Source organism: Ambystoma mexicanum, chromosome 7q (assembly GCF_040938575.1).
Source record: "Ambystoma mexicanum isolate Mex_15411 chromosome 7q, UKY_AmexF1_1, whole genome shotgun sequence".
Classification (NCBI taxonomy): domain Eukaryota; kingdom Metazoa; phylum Chordata; class Amphibia; order Caudata; family Ambystomatidae; genus Ambystoma; species Ambystoma mexicanum.
The window spans coordinates 678,881,127-678,896,391 of record NC_090941.1 but is presented as its reverse complement, the minus strand read 5'-3'; positions in this window follow the sequence as shown (position 1 = coordinate 678,896,391).

Here is a 15,265-nt window from a genome sequence, read left to right as displayed (position 1 = left end):
TAAGCCCTCCTAGAAATTGGATTCCTTTGTTATTGGTTGAAATTAGTATGGTAATTTCGAATTTACTTGCAAGTGTGACAATGAAGTTCCAGCATTTTGTGTTGTCTACCGCTTGAACCCTTGTAAAAATAGGTAAATGGTAAGCTGCTGAAATTGCGTCATTATGATGGATACGAAATGCATCACGTTGACCTGTGTTCCTGACTTAAATTTACATAACTTATGCCTAACACGTAAAAGGAATGGTCTACATGAAAGGAAACAAATTGTCACATCGATATCTTAGAGGTGATACATAAAAATGTATTTTTACTGGATAATAATAAGAAAATATTATTTTATAAGATACGTTGAATTGCAGAAGTGAAACATAAAAAATGTCTTCCTACTGTATAATAATAAGAAAAACATAATTGTTATGAAAGTTGTAAAAGTTTGTTGATCGAACTAATAAAACAACAGTTTGAAATAAAAAAAATAAAAATAAAATACCCTCCCTCTGATACGACTGGCTGCCTGGTCCCTTCTGAGTCACACAGGGGCCAGGCCCCACTCTGCCAGTCTGCATCAGCACCTTGCACTTGCCTTTGGGCACCCTTCCCTGATCAGACTACCAAATTGGGTTCACCCCCCTCCTCCCACTACATGACCCTCCCCCCACCCCCCATAGCACTTGCCCTCCTGTCCTCATCTAGCACATGCACCCAGGCCCCCTCTAGCACTTACCCAGCCCCCTCTCCGACTCCCTCCTGCATCTCACCTGCTACTCCCGGTTGTAGGACAAATAATCGAATCTAAATGGTCGACAGGACAAATGGTCGACACCAAAAGGTCGACAGGTCAAATGATCAAATTTTTTTTTTTTTTTCACTTTTTTTGGGGGGGGGGGGAAGTCCCCTCCCAACCCCCCTTTTTTTTGCTTAAAACCACTTTTCTTCCCTAAACGAAAACCTAAAAAAATATATATAACTAAATAACTAAAAAAAAAATTTGATCATTTGACCTGTCGACCAAATTGCGTCGACCTTTTGACTGTCGACCATTTGACTGTCGACCATTTGACTAGACACCGCTACTCCCCTTACCTTCCCCACCACCCCCCCTGCACTTCCTGTCTGCTGCACCTGGACGATCTTAATATCACATGGCCTAGTAGGACCGTTTGTCGTTTATCCTCCTCTGTTCCCTTCACCATAAGTTTTGTGGCACCTGGACACACACTCTGCTGTATAGGCACCATACAAATGTTTAATAAATAAATATAATTATTTGTATTAGGCATTTAGAGAATGAAACATTTTCAATAATTGTAACTTTACATGAAGAAATGGTTCTTAAGCCTTTCATTGCCAGATGTAAGATTGCATATGCTATAGGTGATGGCAGAGGAAAAATAGACTGACGTCTTATTCCATTTGTTGACGTTACCTACATAAGGTTAAGCGGATGTCAATTGGGGATGATATGAAATCAATGCATGCCTTTTGGAGTTTATAATAACCATCGCCTCCTTCCTAATCTTTGACATGAGGTTACATTTGGAATTGCTGGTTTTGTGATGGTTTTTACAAAAAAGAAATCTTAACCGTACCCAAACACCGATTTGAGTACATGTCCAATATTGTCATGATCTCTGCCTCCAAAAGATCAGGACTTGCCCGACTCCCTTGGAAGCAGACCCATAACCCCGGTTCCGAGTGCCAGCCAGTCCCAATTGGGACCTTTTGGACCATGTCCTGGCGCCAGTGGCACCAGGCTCATAAAGATGCCCACTCCCAGCGCTGGAAGCGCCGGGCTCATAATGCTTGGGTGGACTTACCTGCAGCAGACCATGCTGCTTACTTACCTGCCAGTTGAACCCCTGATCCTCTTCTGTTTGGGACTACTTTTCCTGTTGGGTGGGGCAGGAGCCACTCCCTAGGTTCAGAATACTGGAACTCTTCTGGAAAGCAGGAACTCTTTTCTTACCTAGGCGTGGCTGTGGAAGGAGACACCTAAGCACTACAGGAGGCTATTTAAACCACACCCGATGGATGAATCTTGCTTTGCGTTATTCTGCATTCTCTGCAGCAGAACGCTCATCGTGTCTTCTGCTTCTGATCCTGGGCCTAAGGGAACAAAGGCTTACCATCCTGGAATCCAGTCTTCAGCAGCACCTGTAAAGACAAAGAAAGAACAGGTTAGCACTACGGTCTTCAGTGGCAGCGCATCTCTTACCTGGTCCATCGGCTGTCACCAACGCCTCGCGCTGCATTCCGGCATCTGAAAGACAAAGGCTTACCTACTCTTCGCATGCTCCGGAGGTCTTCGCACTGCATTCCGGCATCTGAAAGACAAAGGCTTACCTACTCTTCGCATGCTCCGGAGGTCTTCGCACTGCATTCCGGCATCTGAAAGACAAAAGCTTACCAGCTCTTCGCACGCTCCGGAGGCCTTCGGCGCTGCATCCCGCATCTGAAAGACAAAAGAAGGTGCGTTTAAAGACATTGGGCAACATTATTACTCACGTGCCATTACTCCTTCCCACGCCAAATCCAGTGGGTATTCCAGCACCCTTCAGCTTCTCTAAAGCTCCGAACTTGTACCTGCAAGATAAAAGGGACAGTTAGTGCGCATCGTGAAGCAGGCTACAAGCGCTTACTTACGTGCTTCCAGGCGCTTCTATTCCTCACGCGGGTTCGATCCTCCACTCTCATCAGCCCGCCATCCGCCATCGCCGGAACCCTGCAAAACAAGAGATATCATTACAAAAGACTTTTAAGACATTTGAAGTGCCCAGAACTTACCGTTCGTGCAGTTAACGACGGACAGCAGTCCTCTGAGGTCAAGAGGCCTGCACCCTTATCCAGTGAAGAAACTGGTTACGGCACCCTGCCCCGAGGCAGATGGAGAGCTCGCCGTTCACTTACCTAAGGTGAGGGCGTTAACCTTTGGGGTTCTACAGGAGAAGAGAAAGGGAAGAGGAGAGAGGCACCCAATAACCCCAGTTCATTAATCCCATATTTTCTATCTGCAGACATCTTACTCTTCGAGTCAGACATACAGTGCACAGAGGTCCAGCCCAAAGAGCCAACCGTGTGTTATACATCACCTTTGAAGATACGGCATTCACCCAGTCAAGACCGGCGCCTCTGTGGGAATCAGGTGAGCGTTACAGAACGCAAAGCCTACCGCAAAACTCCCACCCAGGCACGATGGAAACCTCGGATACCGACCAGCTAGCCCAGTTACTTGGGGAACTAAGAGCAGAAGTGCATGCAGCCCGTCAGGAAACGAATGCTCTAAGAAGGGAACTGATTATTTCCAAGGAGCGAACAGACGATCTCGCTAGACAATTGCTACAGTCACAAGCCGGACAAACTCCGTTACCCGCATCAGGGGCAAATCTTCCTTCAACATCCTCTACGAACCCAGTGCAGATCAACCTACCTGGGAATGTACCTCTGGCTCCGCCCGAACGATTTTCTGGTGACCCAAAGAGGTTTGCAGTATTTATTAACCAGTGCCGGTTGCACTTCTTATGCCGGTCAGCAGCCTTTCCAACTGATCAAGCTAAGGTAGCTTTCGTGCTTTCGTACCTTAGTGGCAATGCGGCAGACTGGTCGATCCCTCTAGTTAATCAAGATGATCCGGTTCTCCATGATTTTCAAGCTTTTCAGCTCAGTATGGAAAAACTGTTTGCAAGACATTCACAGGGGCAGGCCTTGGACAATGAGCTCCTTTCATTGCGACAGGGTAATCAAGACCTTTTGGCTTATATTGCGTCTTTCAACAGACTGATAGTGGAAACTCGATGGCCTGAGGACAAAAGGATTACGCTGTTTTATAGAGGTCTACGTGGAGAGCTCAAAGATGTGTTAGCCCAAGTAGTGAATCCCCCGCAAGACTGTTCGGACTATATTGATTTAGTCGTTCAAATTGACCACAGACTGCAGAACAGGAAGGCCGATCGTTCCAAGTTTGATGCTCGAGTATTTTCCAAACCACCAACTCCTACCAAAGGAGTAGACTCCGGGGAACCCATGCAAATAGGGGGCCTGAAAGGACCACTAACACAAAAGGAGCGGGAAAGGAGAAAACAGCTGCAATTATGCCTCTATTGCGGAAACTCGGGGCACTTTCTTCGAGACTGTCCGGTGAAACCAGCCAAGAAGGCAGTAGGAGCTGCAGTTACCAGGGTCACAAACTCTGAGCAGGGAAACGACCTCGCCCGACAAGAATAGAGGTCCTCTTGCCGAGCGTTAAAACCAGTTCTGTGACCTCGCATTTCGTGATACCTATGGTCCTCATTAGCCCTGAACATCCGGATCGATTACATGCGATTGAAGCTTACGTCGACAGCGGTGCCATCGGCAATTATGTGGATCATGAAATGGTTTTGAGGATGAATCTGACTCTTTGTCCAAAGGCTGTAAAGGACGTCATTACTAAGGTGGATGGTACGGAGATAGCCTCCGGACCAGTAACGCATACCACCCAAGAAGTGACGCTAGTAAGTCAAGATGGACACCATGGGCAGATCGTGTTCGATGTGATCAAGGCCCCTCAGTTCCAGATTATTCTAGGAATTCCTTGGTTAGAGAAGCACAATCCTCAGATCGATTGGCGAGCAAGAACGGTTCAGCTTCCAGAATGTGTCTCTACTTGTCACCCTCGACCTGGTGTTGCACTGGCAGCAATTTCCTCGGAGGCTCCCCAGTTACCTCCTGAATACCTAGAATTCCAAGATGTTTTCCGGAAGGATCAGGCTAACTCTCTACCTCCTCATAGGTCTTATGACTGCCAGATAGACCTGATACCTGGATCTACTCCTCCTTGTAGTAGAATTTATGCCCTCACCGAGCCTGAGAATCTTCACCTCCGACAATACCTGGATCAATACCTAGCGAATGGGTTTATGCGTCCTTCCAAGTCCTCTGCTTCCTCAGCTTTGTTCTTCGTTCCAAAAAAAGAAGGGGACCTTAGAACTTGTATAGATTATCGCGCCCTGAACCAGATCACCGTTAAGAATAGATATCCGTTACCTTTGATCCCTGAACTCCTGGACCAAGTCAGAAAAGCATGCATATATACAAAGCTGGATCTTAGAGGAGCCTACCACTTGGTACGAGTAAAAGAGGGCGATGAATGGAAGACGGCCTTCCGCACCAAGTATGGGCTATTTGAATATCAGGTCATGCCCTTCGGACTTTGCAATGCCCCGGCCGCCTTTCAATATTTTATGAACGATGTCCTCAGAGAGCTCATAGATGTGTGTGTTGTTGTTTACATTGACGACATCCTCGTTTATTCTTCATCGGAATCTGAACATCGGAAACACGTGAAAATGGTCCTCGAAAGATTGCGTCAACACAAACTTTTCGCTAAGTTGGAAAAATGAGTTTTCAACGTGACTGAAGTTGAATTCTTGGGATTCATATTATCACCTGGTGGAGTGCGTATGGATTCAAAGAAGGTCGATGCAGTTCTCAAATGGCCATCACCATCATCCGTAAAAGGTGTGCAAAGCATGTTAGGCTTCGCTAACTTTTACCGCAGGTTTATCCCCGAATTCTCTCGAATAGTCCAGCCCATCACTGCCTTGTTAAAGAAAAACAAACGTTTTGAATGGTCTACCGAGGCGGAACAAGCTTTCCAGAATTTGAAGACTAGATTTATCTCTGCACCGATCTTAAAACATCCTCGCCCAGAACTCCCCTACATCTTTGAAACTGATGCTTCGAGCCTTGCCATGGGGGCAGTTCTATCACAAAAGCGTTACAAATATACACCTTGCCGGATCCTAGCTCCCGGTAGTGATTCATCACTCTTGGGGCAGGGCCATGCAAATTGCAAGAATTCGAATTGGAATTCGTCATTTTGAAGCCCCCCCTAAGGATAGGTGATTTAGAAATTCAAATGAAAATACTATCTCCCTCTATTCAGTACCTGGAGAAGTCTGAAAAGAGGTACAGTAGGGCTAACAGTATATAGTATAAGTCAAGGGCATTAGGGCACAGAAACCATAAGGAGCAAGCAGGTGAACGAACTACCAACAAATGCTGTGTCTAGCGGATCATAGCTATCCTCAGACAGATACAAAACCTTTCTAACATAGAAGAAAGGCAAACTGTTTTCCATTCTAAAATTCTGAAAGGATAATCATTTTTAAAAGCGATACATTTCTCTCTATATAAAGCAGAACATCTGTCCGTTTGTTCCATTTACAATTCCACCAATCTTCACCAAATTGTTCATAGCTACCTGTTAGGACCCTGTGGACATTACTGGATAGATGACATTTGGACACTCCAGTTTCCACAGATTTCAGTCCCTTCACACATGAGATGGTTGCTTGAAATCGACAAAACATCAATGCGGTCGTATAAGGACCAGAAAAAGCTAACGCTAAGCATATTGACATGAGGAAGAAAACTGAAAGGTCCCTGTGGGACTTGGAAAAGCATATTTCAAGGCCTGATGTTGATGCAAAATATTTTCACTGCAACGTGCCAGGGTGAAGCGACAGGTAGGCAGAGCGCACATAAGGTCCCAGTAGGCTGCAGCATGCCAACTCTCGCCTCCCCTCCATGTCTCCTCTGGGGTATGTCAGCTAGCCACATGCACCCATTTGCAGTGCAATTTACTTCAGAGTGCTAAGCACATATCAAGAGATTAGCGACTCAGGACAGCGACCTACAGGATCATTGATTTTCAACAACTGATGGGCGTTATCATGTCTGTGCAGAGTACAGGTACCTGTTCCTAATATATATATATATATATATTACAGAGCCTGTGGCAGCCACCCTGTAGTTATGGTCAAGTTGCTCAACCCATATGAAGAGCACTTTTTGTGTGGCTTATAGCTTCGCACCTCCCCACCCCCCGGCCGAATCCTCAGGAAACTTTGCAAAAAAAGTATATGGCTCCGTCAGATTGATCCTGTGAAGTTTGATGAGGTCCCAAAATGTGTGATTTTTACAATAGATGCAATGGGAAAATGAATTTGCTCACGCCAACAGCCAAAACCGCTGGGTGGATTTTCACCAAATTTGCAGTAGGAGCTTGGTCCCGAAAACATGCTTTTGTAAATTTGGTGTGAATCCATCCAGTAGTCTTTTTAAAACGACCAAAATGTAGGTAAAAAATGAGTGATATTTGGGTTCAGTTCGCGGACTCACTTCTGATTGCCCCGGGGGCCAAAGTGACGTCTGCGGACATCAGACGCACCACTGCTTGGATGGTGAATAGCGTGAAGTGCATCAGATTTTTGGAAACACCCACCAAGCTGGTGCAAGGACATCCGCAGGTGTTTTAGGGGATTCTACAAACAATACACACAAGCACGGGAGCTAAAGCAACCTCCGGGATTGATCAACCTTCCAACCTTGATTCAGCTCCCGTCGCCCTGCTTGTGTGTATTGTTTGTAGAATCCCCTAAAATCCCCTAAAACATTGTTAAAGGAGGAAAATAAGCAACTTATTAACCTAAGGAAAGATATACATTTTAAAGTATCTGAAAAACTTCATACAATGAAGTATCAGAAGTAAAGGGTTCTCTCCTGATGAGCCCCAATAGGAAAAGGGGTGAAACACGTGTAGAGAGACAAAATTGAATGACCTTTATGTGCACAATTAAAAATTTAAAATTGAATTTGTTGAAAATAATATCTGTCTGAGAATACATTATTGAAAAGTAACCCTTGATAAAACGAATGAGAACTTGGAATGAAATGATATATTGAAATATAATAGACCATTGAGAATCCAGCTGGCACAAAAGGAGAATACCTAACCCCCCAAAAAATCAGCTATCACTACCGGACAGTCAAGATAGAGGTATATACCTTTGCAGATGACTGGTAACCATAAAGCCTCAAAGGATTAGCCATTCGGTAGTTAATTGACTGGAAACTTGTATGACCACTAGATATAAATGTGTTTGCAAAGTTTGGTGCAATTCTGTCAATAGAGGGCTAAATTAGAGTGGGGTCTCAACATTTTTAGATGGCTTATAACTTTGTTACCATTTGATGAATGTGGACAAAACCTTTCGGAAAGAATATAAACCCAACCTTGAATGTGTGTGCAAAGTCTGAATGGATTTCGTCAAGTGGGGGCTAAGTTCTACATTTTGATACTTTAAAAAAAAATAAAACATGGGTGGATTTCCAGCAAACTCGTGTAAGGAGCATTGGCAAGGACCTGAAAGCATGGTTTTGCAAACGTGTCTTTGTTTTATTGACTGAGGTATAGCCTGTGGCCATGGGCAGAGGCCAGATTGTCCGAGTCATGGCATAAGGTCATGACCCAGACAATCTGGCTTGGGTCAAAGTGGCCATGTCCACCAGGGACCGGCTGTGTGGTAATGTTTTTCGAAATTGGGATAGGTTTGAAAGGGAAAAAAGGTGCCCCTGGTAATATGGTCATAGGGTTCTCTCTTCTCTTTCTGCAGGCCGCCATGGAAAGGGAAGTATGGAGCCCCACCTTCCCTTTCCATGGTGGCCATCTTCAAAAAGTATTTTCGTTCCTATAGTGGGAAACCACACGCGTCCCGGTGTAGGAAGAAAAATCCCTTTTTTTTCTAGCACCCTGGGTTACCTGCCTTGGCAACAGAGGGTGCTACAGGCCTTCATCCTCCTTTGCAGGGGCTGGAATGGGGATAACGGTCCAGAGCCCTCATTATCTGCCCTTGCTTTGCTTGGGCCGATAACTTGTGCTGCTGGGCCATTATCCCCCGTTCCAGTACCCGGAATGGGGGATGAACGCCACATTATTCTCATTAGCATAACACAAAATGCTGATGTAAATGTTGGAAAATCTTATTGAGTCTATGTACTTTACTGAGAAATGTAAAGTAGATGGAGTCTATAATATTTTTTTCAGTTCTATTTTTTGGCTGTGAAAGGTGGTTCCTAAAGGAACTATTTTTTTTTGTTTTCTGATTGTTTTTTTGTTGCAGGAGATTTTAGAATGTAAGTTGGGGAGGGAAATGAGGGAAGTGACACCAAGCACTAATATGAAGGGGCAGGTGGACAGGGGAAGATGTTGCGTGTGTATTACATCTAAGGTAGGGGGCAGTGCTGTGTTGCAGTATATACAGAGGACTGTTGTCTTTGAAAGATAGGGTCAACACCCTCTTTTATTGCTTGTAAGGTAGCTGGTGGGATTTTGTCCCCCACAGAAGTAGGCTGTGTGGTTACAGTATTGGCGGAGGAAGACAGCCTGCTACTTGCTAAGAAAGGAACAACCTTTCTGAGAGCATTTCAGTGGTTGGATTTGATGTGGCAGCGCATGGATGTGGTCCTGTTGGAGTACTGTCAAGGTAGTCCGCGAACGAGTACAACGTTGAACACAGTGCATTTCACTTTGGTAGCTTTAGCATTTGGTACATTCCCAAAGTGGTAAAGAACTGCCACACCCATGATTCTCTATTGGTGCCAGAGGTGGGCACGTCCTCTACCTCATCATCTTGGTCCTCTTCATTGTCTTTGGAAGTACTGCGCTTTTTTTGTTGTGTAGGTCCTCCAGCTGCTGGTGGTGGTGGCTCTTGGGGAGGAGCGATGGCAATAGCTGATGGCATTTGTAAGATAAATATCAAGTTTGCTAACATTCTTCCAAGTGCTCTGTGCTAGATTGTTAATGGATAATGAGTAAGAATAGGTGATGTTGTGCAAGGGGAACATTTTAAGCTTGAAAGTTCCTAGATCAGTAGAAAGTGCAGTTCCAAACTGTTCATGAAGTGCAGATGCGTTCGCAAACATGTCATGTTGCACAAGCGTACGCTGTCATGTGACACTGTCCGAAAAGTCCACAATGATGTCAGACATTCCCAAATGTCGATGAAAGCAGAAACAGTGGAAAAAGTTGCAAAAAGTGAATAAAAGTGTTAACAATGATGCTAGATGGTGGGAGATGGCAGGTGAAACTTTGTAAATTGGACACAAATGTTGCTATATTGGGGTAAGTATGATATTAGTAAGTTGTAGGAAATTAGCATGCACTGGTAAAAACCCATGAAATTCACTGAAAAAACCTTGTTAAAGGGACGTTATAGTTAAGTTGCACTAATAAAACCAATGAAATTCAACAGAAAAAACTTTGGTAAAGGGACGTTATGGTTACAAGTAAAACCGAAAAACCTCAGAAATTCACCAATCATGGTAAGCTAAGCAACCATAACTTGCGCCACCACCGTGCACTGCTAAGACTAACACCCAAGACATCAAAGAGCAAAATCTGGAAAACACATTTGGTGTTATTTGGTGGCCAAAAGAGGGCCTAGAAAGGGTTAGGGAGTTCAATAAAGTTGATATGGAGCTAGGTGAAAAAAAGGTCTTCAGGTGCCGCCAAGTTCACAGTCAATTTTAGTGTCTGTGGACTTCACTTGGATTGCAGCGGGTTCTGGGTGATGCTTGATATTTGAAGGTGTATTGTATGTACTTAAATGATTTAATTATATTGCGGTGGTTGTGGCCAGTGGCCAGATTCTTGGCATGCCCTCAGGAATCTAGCCACTGGCTGTAGGGGGAGTATACAGTATTTGTAATATGGTGGAATTATATAATTGAAGTGTATATGGTATTTATGATTGTAGTACAATTGAGGATAATGCTCATGGAATATATATTTTTTTCTTTGTGAAAATAACAAATAGGATAATAATTTATGTTTACTCAGTTGCATATGGTATTAAAGCTGGAATCTCTGGGGTTTTTTTCTGTGAAAAAAACTGTATAATTTGTTAAGCAGGATAGTTTAAAAGCTTTAATTGCAGACAATTTTAAATATAGAGTTATGTTTTTAACCCTCATAAATAGTACATTGTATATACTATGTTTGATACAAAATTGGTGTGTGCTACACTGTGGTGTACTTATATGAAATAATCATTGGGGAAATAAATCTATAGAGGATTAAAAACAAACTATTATAATTGTGTGCGTGTAAGTGTGATGTAAATAAGGGAATGTTGGCGTATTTTAAATATATTGGATTTACAAGAGGTTTTGCTGTGTTGGCATATTTGAAGTGTATTGCACTAAATGGTATTTTGAAGTAGTTGGATAACTGTTGGTGTATTCGAACTGTCTTGGGCTTTAATAGTACTATTTTAAATGTACTTAGATACCCATTGGTGTATTCTAACTGTTTATCGTACTAGAGTTTAGTGAGTAAATTTAAGTAGACATTTGTTAGATTTGATGGTAACGTTGGTGTATTGTAATTATATTGGATTTTACAAGAAGTATTGCAGTAACAAGAACTGTTGGCATATTTGAAGTGTATTGCAATGAAGGGTATTTTTGAAGTAATGAGATGCCTGTTGGCATATTCTTACCATCTTGGTTTTTAAAAGTACTATTGTAGTATTTTAGATATAGTTAGATACCCGTTGGTGTATTCTAACTGTTTATTGTGCTACAGTTTAGTGACTAAATTTGGGTTGAAGGCATATTAAGTAGACATTTGTTAGATTTGCTGGTTACCTATGTTTTGGAGTAATGGAGGTGTTGTTAAATTCAAACCAACCACTTCTTTTTTTTACATATGCATTATAGTGGGCTGAAGTGGTTGTAGCACCATTGTGGTAGATTATGCCCACTGTTGTGAAGGTTTTCTTTCCAAGAGATTCTTGGTCATGTGTGAAGCTAGTAAGCTTACATTTGTTTTTGGTACTGTCTACATTGTACCTTAGAAGCATTAGTATCATATAATGGCCATGTGAGTTCATTTGTATGTTGGAACGATTGTCTGAATTACAAAAATTGCATGATATGCTACAATTTGCATTCTGCAGAAGCTGGTGAAATGGAATGGATTCAGAATTTGGTATGGATACATACACAAATCGTTCACTAGGGATGTGCTCTCCTGAAGCATGGTTGCAGAGTGCATGTATGTTTCCACATGTATGGCATCTGGAAGATTTCATTTATAGGGATGTTTTTGGTTTCCAGTACTTATAGTAAGTACATTAGGAATTCCTGTGGATCTTCCGGTGTGTTTATGGTGAATTGTACCCTCCCTGTACAGTAGTGCAATGTTTGCCTTATACCTGAGACACTGTAAGTGCTTTCAGGATTATTTGTGGCATTTCTATGAAGGACGAGCATTTGCAAACACAACTTGTCCGAGCCGGTTAAGTAAATGTTGTGAACAATTGGTGGCAATTTGAAGAGAAGATTGATTGCTACATTTGCATAGCAATTTACTCCAGTTGTGTTGCTGAATTTAAATGGACCAGAGAGTTGTGCCTCTGTGTCCTTTGATGGGCCTGCAGTTTTTTTTAGAAGAGACATTTGTTTCTTTGTCTTCTGATGGATTTGCAGTTGATTTTGGACTAGACAGTTTAGTGGTTGTATTATTTGATAGAGCAGCAGCAGTTCTTTATTTCTTTAGCGGTATTGTTGGGAGATCTGTTGTAGGTTCTGTTTGTATTAGTTTTCTTCTTAAAGGTTTTCTTTTGTGAGGTACATATCTAGATGGGGGTGTACAGTGCACCTAGCCTGTTGTATTCTAGGATGCACGGAATGTCAGTGTTGACGTTATTGGCATCAAAGTTAACTAGGAATAGACTATTGAGTGTAAACAGACGCAAAAGTGCTACGTAACTCATACCTTCTTTAAAGACTGTGCTGCCAATGTCAATCAATGCATGAACAAGAGTTAGACCTTGCGATTTGTGAATAGTGACAGCATATGCAAGATAGAGCGAGAGAGTGAGTGAATTGTTCTCTGTGTACGTACATGTCTGAAAAGTTTGTCAAAGTGGATGTTGACAAACTGAATGGTGTTGTCATGTGGATATGTTTGGAAGCCAACAACTGTACCAATTGCTCCATTGATTAAACCTTGTTCTACGTCAAGGTTACATTTTAGAAGTACTCTGCAGTTTAGACCCAGAATTAATACTTTTTCTAATCCAGCTCTGTTGGAGATACATTTTTCCAAGCTATTTACTCATGCTGACACAGGGAGTGTCATGCCATGCACTTCTAGTTTGTCTGTGGAGCTCATATGCAGTATGGGTTGCATTTCTTTTTTCAACATTGTATCATTGAATTGAATACAGCTTGCAAGGGTTGGCATTAAGGACATGTATTTTATATTTTGTTGAGTTAATTGTTCCATGACATCAGGAGCAGATGTGTTTTGCCCATATATCTCATGGATTAGTCTAGTATTTAAGATGGATTTTGCATCTTTAGTAATCAGACCAGTTCCAATTCTTTTTAAAAGGTTAGCATAGGTGTGATCTGCAGACTGATGCATGTTTTGAGTTGGTTCGCTGTAGCTAAGATGTTGCCAGATATTTACATTTCCAGTGCTGTTGAGAGTATTACAGCATTCTTTGTGTCCTAATGATTTGAGAATAGGCTGATCTTTTACTGGTGTTAACTGTAGGAGGTCTCCGAAAACAATAACGTTTTTTCCTCCAAATATTTCTTTGTAGTTGGATTTTTGGACTTCTCGCATTCTGAGATGAATTAAAGCCAACTTGAGGTTGGCAACCATGCTTACTTCCTCGATCAGGAGCACTTTCATTTGTTTCAGAATTCTGTGTATTTCAGTAGCAGCTTCTGCTGATAATTTGTAGTATTCTAATTTGTTTTGATGTTCTACTGGGAGGAGCAGTAGTCGGTGTAACACCTCCTATGTTGTAGGCAGATAAACCTGTGGGGGCTGCTACAACAGATGAAAGGTTGTTGTTTAAGTCTTGTAGAAATTTGCTAATTATTTTAATTAAGAACGTTCTACCAGAATTAGCTTCACCACTTACATACAGGAGCAGATGTTTATAATTATAATAGCCACAAGTTGTACTTTCATGTTTAAAACCATGTTCAATTTGTTCAGTGACTTCCAGATAAATGGTGAGTTGTTAATGATTTAGCTGTGAGTTGAGCACTTACAAGTCTTCTTCAGATTGTTTAGATTGATACGTGGTCTTTTCTACCTCAGACGTGGCTATTTCTGCTTAATTTAGAATGAGTGGTTCTTGGCTTCCTGTAAGGGAAGGTTGACTGCCTTCTGGAGTGTCCTTATCTAGAACTTCAATTTCTTCCTCTTGTTGACATTCATTGTCCAAAATTTATTTGTACTATTTGAAATTGACATTTGTTATACTGCTTTCATTTGCTTTGAATTCAGCTTCAAATGAGTCATGGTCACATAATAATTCTTCTTCTTTTCTCCAAGCTTTATAAAGTTGCAGTAGGGCCATCTAATACATTTCTTTATGTTGCAGATATTTAAATGATAACTTTATATGATTAATTAGGCTGGGTTTGGTAGCTTTCACTAGGCTTCCTTCACAAGTTGACTGAATATTCGGCAGTTGTCTCATCTAGTGTGACATTGTTTTTGTGGGAGTAGTTTTTGGATATGTCGTAGAGGCACGTTTTCCAAAGCAGTACTTCTGCTTGGATACTATGTGTCAATTAAATCGTTTATTAAAATGTCCTGGCTGTTGGGATCATTTGTAGCTATTGTTTCTATCTTTTGGTAGGATTTTAGTACTCTTTTTCGGGATGAAGCTGCACGAAGGTTTAACCAGACAATGTGTTCAGATTTGCCTTATAAGGCTGTACCTGTTAAACAGTCTGCAGCCTTTTAGCACCCGCATGCTCTATGAGAGAGAATGTTTATACCAAAGCTGAGCAGTTTTTGTGACAGTGTTTTGTCAAATGATATGTCATCCCTGAGGTCTTTTAGCTCTTTTTTAACAGCTTTGGTGCGATAGGCTATGAAATATCTTGCAACTGCAGTGGCATTGTCTGAAATGTATTGTATGTCTATATTTGAATTCCAGAAGAGGGCAATGATTGCATTGTAATCATTGATGTACTTGGATGCTTCATCCCTTTTAATGTTGTGTGTGTGTTTAGGGGCTTTGTATTTTGCACTGTGTCTAACAGAAGACATCAAGCTATTTACTTGTCCTTTTGTGCAAACTGGTCTAGGGAAGCCAAAGCGACATTTGGTATAGCATTTACCTTTGTTTTTATATCCACGTCAGCAGCATTTGATGCACTTATGTTTTTGGAGGAGTATGATTTGTGTACGTAGGTTTCTATGTGTGGTTTCTGAAGGGATGTCGCAGGTGATGTTTTTTCAGTAAACTGTAAAATAATGGCTTCACTATCATTGGCAAATTTGGGGGCATCTTTTAGCCACAAAAGCATGTGGATGTGTGGTGATCCTCTGGATTGATATTCTTTTCTCCAAAAGAAGTGTTCCACTTCTCCGAGTGAAGGGGTAGGTTTATTGCAGATGATGT